Genomic DNA, 6,446 nt, shown 5'->3' on the forward strand with positions numbered 1-6,446 from the left:
TAGTCCAGTGTCCTGTCTTCTGCCACTGGCCAGTGCCAGGTGCCTCAGAGAGAATGAGCAGAACAGGTAATCAGCAAGTGATCCCTCCCCTGTCACCTAGTCCCAGCTTCTGGCAAACAGAGGCTAGGGACACCATCTCTGCCCATCCTGGTGAGTAACCATCAAAGGACCTATCCCCATGAATTTATTTAGTTCTTTTTTTAATCCTTTTATGGTCTTGCCCTTCACAACATCCACTGTCAAGGAGTTCTACAGGTGACTGTGAGCTGTGTGAAGAGAAACCTCCTTTTGTTTGTTTGAAATCTGCTGCCTATTAATTGCAGCACTTTTTCTGTTAGGGATAAAAAAAAAAAGCAGGTTGCCCCAGAGGTGGATTGAGTACATGAAATCCTTTATTGCGATACTTGTTTCCTGGAGCCAATTTTCCAGGAAGCGCTGGATTAGTTACAACATCCTCTTTTTATTTCTACATTAATTACAAAACCCCTAAATCCCTTATGGAGTAATATCAACACCCGTACAATGAATACTGATAACCCTATAGTGGATACGATTATCCCCACCCCGATTATGATTTACCTCATTAGCATATTCTACAGATAAGTTTTACTGTGAAGATAAACTCCTTGGCTATAACTGCACCAGTCATGAACAGCTTGGATGAGCAGTTTGTAGGGCAGGGAGGAAGGGGCCATGATCCTGAACTTGCCTGTGTAGCTGGGAAAGAAAGGGAGGAGGAGATAACTTTTTTACTCAATAGGTATCCTTTAGATCCCCACACTTTTAGTGCAGCTGCAAAAGTTATCAATTCTTAACAAGGAGAGGGCAAGGGAAAGGTGTAACCCTTGATCTATGAAGCGAAGGAAGAGTGTGTGCCTGTGCCTACTCTGTGATACCATCCAGTACACCAGCGGTTTTCCATGTCTGTTCGTTAACCCTAACATACCCCATTATTCTCATGAGAGACATCAGATCATATGTAAGTATGATCATAGTGGGTCAGAACAAAGGTCCATCTAGCCCGGTATCTTGTCTTCCGACAGTGGCCAATGCCAGATGCCCCAGAGGGAATGAACAGAACAAGTAATCAGCAAGTCATCCCTCACCTTTCACCCATTCCCAGCTTCTGGCAAACAGAGGCTAGGGAAACCATGCATGCCCATCCTGGCTAAGAGCCATCGATGGACCTATACTCCATGAATTTATCTAGTTCTTTTTCGAATCTTGTTATTCTCGGACCTCACAACATCCGCTGCAAGGAGTTCCACAGGTAGATTGGGAGTTGTGAAGAAATATGTCCTTTTTGGTTTTAAAGCTGTAGCCTAATAATTTCATTTGGCGACGCCCCTAGTTGTGTTCTGAGAAGGAATACAATAACACCTCCTTATTTACTTTCTCACAATAGTCAAGATTTTATAGACCTCTATCATGTCCCCTTTAAGTATTCTCTTTTCTAAGCTTGAAAAGTCCAAGTTATTAAACTCTCCTCTATATGGAAGCTGTTTCATAACTTAATAATTTTGGTTGCCCTGTTCTGCACCTTTTCCAATTCCAATATCTAGATCTAGATCTATCTCTCTCTCTGTCTCTTCAGATGGGTGACAACATCTGCATGCAGTACTCATGATGTGGACATCCATGGTTTTATATAGAGGCATATGAACTTCTGTTTTAATTATCTGTCCTTTGTTAATGATTCCCAGCATTCAGTTCACTTTTTTGATTGTCCTGCACACTATCCACAGTGATTCCAAGATCTTTTTCTTGAGTAGCAACAGCTAATTTAGACCCCATCATTTTATTGTTTTAATTGGGACTAGTGTTTTCAGGTACATTACTTTCAATTAGTAATAATGTCTTTAATCTGCCTTTTGTTGTCCAGTAACCCAGGTATTGTGAGATCCATCTGTAATACCTCTTCCAGTTTGAACATAGAACAGCCCCTGCGGGTCAGACCAAAGATCCATCTAGCCCAGTATCCGTTTCCGACAGTGGCAGTTCCTATTGCTCCTGAAGGAATAAACGAACAGGGAATCAGCAAGTGACCAGCCCATCCCCATTTCTAGCTACTGGCAAACAGAGACTAGAGACACCATATCTGCCCATCCTGGGTAATAGCCATTGAGGGACTATCTTTTATGAATTTATTTAGTTCTTTTTTCAACCCTTTTATGAGGGCGGTGCAAGGATATTTTGCGCCCTAGGTGAAGCTTCTTCTTGTGCTTCCCCCACCCCCAATCACATGCATTATACCACAATACACGGTCACAGAGTAACATGTTATAATTTTAGAATTTATGTTTCATGATTTACATTTAGCAAATTAGAAACAAGTTCTCCAAGTCAATGCTCGTGAGCAATGTCAGTTCATTGACTAGGTAGATAGCCAACAATCTTTGTTGCAACATGATGTTCGCATGCATGTTTTATCAACTTGAGCTTCGAGAAGCTTCGCTCACCACTGGCCACAGAAACTGGGAGAGTCAAGAGGATGCGAAGAGCAAATACTGTGTTAGGGACACTATCTGTCAGCTCAGAGGACTGGGCTCAGAGCGGGTCAGGGCTGTGGGAGGATGGGGTCACGGGGTTTCCAGCTCAGAGGGATCGGGATCAGAGCTGGAGTCAGGCTGTGGGGGGATCGGGTCAGGGGTATCAGCTCAAGGACTGGCTTGGAGCGGGGGTCAGGCTGTAGGGAGGTGGGGTCGAGGGGCATCAGCTCGAGAGGGAACTTGGGCTCGGAGCTGGGGGTCAGGGCTGTGAGGGGATGGGGTCAGGGGGGAGCCTGGAGGGCACTGGGGCAGCCTCCAGCTCTGCAGGCTGCTGCCTCCCTCTCAGCCATCGGGCACAAGGGGGCAGCGAAGCGACGCAGCCAAGGACCAAGGGGCAGGAGCACAGGCACCTGAGGCCGACCTGCGGGAGGCACTTGCTTACCTTGCCCAACGCATGAGCATCCGGGGTCCTCTTTCTTCCTCCGCTCGCACCAGACCACCGCTAAGGCTCTTTCTCTCTCGTGCCCCTCGCTGGGGCTGACGTGGAGGCTGAGCCAGGGGGCAGCTGCCACTTTCTCCAGAAGCGAAGCCCTGGTTTTGTGCCACTGTCGCAGGGCCCCTGGCCACGTACCAAGCAGAGCTGCGCAGCTCTGCCCAGCTGGCAACCAGAAAAATTGCAGAGGCTGGAGCCCCTGCTCTGGGAGGGGAGGGACTCTGAGCCTCTGCCTGCAGCCCAGGGATTCCCCTGGGTCACGCGCGCCGTGGGCAGCCGAATTTCTGCTGCGCGGGGCGATGCCCTACCAGGAGGCCTGGGCTGCCGGCTGCCACGGCGGCGCGCTATCCCGGGGGGTCCTGGGCTGCCGGTGCGCGGAGGGATCTGACTGGGGGGGAGGCCTGGTCAGCCGGCTGCCGCGGTGGCACCCTGACCCACGGAACACCCTGGGCTGCCGGCCGCTGCACAGCTCAGACTCCCTCTCTGTCCCAGCAGCAGCAGTACTCAACCATTTAAAAAAATTGGGGGGCACGCTTTTGGCGCTCCAAATCTTGGCGCCCTGAGCCACCGCCTAAATCCGCCTAAATGATTGCATCGGCCCTGTTTATGGTCTTTCCTTCACAGCATCCTCTGGCAAGAAATTCTCAAAGGGTTGGACTGTGTCATGTGTGAAAGAAATATTCTTTTGTTTGTTTTAACCTGGCTGCCTGTTAATGTGATATTGGTGATCCCTACGTTCTTTGTCATGAGAAATGTAACAACACGTCCTAGTCGACTTCTTCGACACCAAGTCATGATTTTCTAGACCTCAATCATATCTCCCCTAGCCATCTCTTTTTCCAAAGCTGAAACTTCTCCGTCTTATAACCTCTCAATACAGGAGCCTTTCCACACACACAATCAGTTTTGTGGCCCTTTTCTGCAAACTTTTCCAATTCAGTATATCTTTTTGAGATGGGCGCGACCACATCTGCACGCAGTCTTCAAGATGTGGGCGTACATGATTTTTTACTATATATGTAATTATATCATTTCTTAATTATTCCTATCATTCTGTTTACTTTTTGACAGCACTGTACCTGCACAGTATTTGAGAGACCCTTTCGTTAGCTTCCGTGCAGTCTGATGCTGCAACTGAGGTGATGTTTTCAGAGAACTGTCCACAAATGAGTCAATTTCTCTCTAGTGGTAGAAGCTAAGTTAGACCCCATATTTTATATGTATGATGGGAGTATATTTTCCAATGTGCATTACTTTGCATATAGCAATATTATTTCATAACTGCCATTTTTTGCCCCACTCGCACAGTTTGAGAGATTCTTGCAGCTCCTTGCAGTCTGTCTGGGTCTTCGCTAGATTTAGTAATTTGTATCATGTCCGAATTTTGCACCTCATGTTTACCCCTTGTTCCACAATCATTGATATTTGAACTAGAGACTGTCCAGACAAAACCATGGGGCACCACTATTAAACCTCTCACCTTCTCAAAACTGACCATTTATACCTGCCCTTTGTTCCCTAACTTTTGCGCAGTTACTAATCGTGACAGCACATTCCTCTTATCCCGTGAGGCTTTTTCTAGCTCATCTAGTCCTCGTGTTTTTAAAGGCTGACCAAAACCGCCTCTCTCTGGTTTCCTCTTCTTGGGAGTTTCCATTCCTTCCATGCCACTCCTCTGCAGAGAAGCTGGAGAAATCTGGATTTTATGTAAATACAGTTACTCCCTTCTTCTCTCCCACTGAGATCTTGTTAGGTGCTGGTAGCCTTTAATGACCAACCTATTTATAGACAGATGCCTCCTCCTCAGCCACTTGTCTCTGAGCACAAACCATGAGAGCAAGGAGTACAGTAAAAATCCAAAGACATAAGGATACAGATGGCTCATAAAATCAAAGGTGAGTTAATAGGGTTTCCACTCATCATGCTTTTACTCCAACAGTCTGTTTTTTGGCTTCTGTGTCTGGATGACATTTAGGGTGGCCCAGCACCCAGTTCTCAGCTGGCAAATCAGGACAAAAAGGGGATCTGGCAGTGTCCAGTTACTGCAGGGCTGGGTGAGGCATGAGGTCATCAACCCATGCCAGGCACTGCTGATGTGAAGCCGTCTCCTTTCTGCAGGAAGGCTCCTTGACATGCTGCAGCAGCTTCCAGCCCAGCCCCAGAGCAGAGGGAGCCCAGCTGGCCAGAAGCACCATATAGAGAAGTCAGGTGGGCTCTAACCTGCCCTGAGTTTCATACCTGAGGTCTGCTACTCACAACCTAGCCCCACATGGAGCTCTTAACTGCAGCACAGCTTGACTGTGGAATGTGATGAGTTCTGTGAGGCTGCCAGCCTCTGCCTTTGTTTATAAACAGAGACAGGGTGATTCAGGTAACAAAAGGATTGTTCTAAATTGAATTAACCATCATTTGATGGACTGAAAGCATTGCCAAGCAATCCAGTTAAAAGACAGGAAACAAAGGGTTGAATAAATGGCAAGACTGGAGAGAGGTAAAGAGCGGTGTCCCCAAGGGATCTGTATGGGGATCAGTCCTATTCCACATATTCATAAATGATCTGGCAAAAGGGGTAAACAGTGAAGTAGGAAATTTGCAGATGATACAAATTTACTCAAAATAGTTAAGTCCAAAGTTACAAACGGATTTCACAAAACTGGATGACTGAACAACACAATGATAGATGAAATTCAGTGCTGATAAACGCAAAGTAATGCATATGGCAAAACATAATCGCAACTATTCATACAAAATGATGGATTCAAAATTAGTGTTACCCATCGAGAAAGAGATCTTGGAGTCATTGCGGAGAGTTCTCCGAAAACATCTACTCAAAGTGGAACAGCATTAAAAAAAGGGAACAGAATGTTGGAATCACTTGGAGATGGATAGATAATAAGATAATAACGTATTATATTGCCTCAATATAGATCCATGGTAAGCCCACATCTTGAATACTGCATGCAGATTTGGTCGCCCCATCTCGAAAAAGATATATTGGAATTAGAAAGGGGACAGAGAAGGTCAAAGTAAGACTTGGACTTTTCAACTTTGAAAACAGACGACTAAGGGGCGATATGCTATAGGTTTATAAAACCATGACTGATGTTGAAAAATCAAACAAGCAAGTGTTATTTACTCCTTCACAAAACACACATCTAGGGGTCACACAATGAAATTAATAGAAAGCATTATTTAAAGCACTGTCAACCTGTGTAACTTTTTGCCACCGGATGTTGCCAAGGCTAAAACTATAACATGGGTCCAAAAAGAACCAGATTAGTTCATGGAAGACAGCTCCACTAACGGCTAATAGCCAGAATGGGCAGAGATGGTGTCCCAAGCCACTGTTTGCCAGAAGCTGGGAGTGGGTGACAGGGCATGAATCACTTGATGATTACTCTGTTCTGTTCATTCCCTTTGAAGCAATGTGCTTTGGCCACAGTTGGAAGACAGAATACTGGACT

Source organism: Chelonoidis abingdonii, chromosome 1 (assembly GCF_003597395.2).
Source record: "Chelonoidis abingdonii isolate Lonesome George chromosome 1, CheloAbing_2.0, whole genome shotgun sequence".
Lineage (NCBI taxonomy): Eukaryota > Metazoa > Chordata > Testudines > Testudinidae > Chelonoidis > Chelonoidis abingdonii.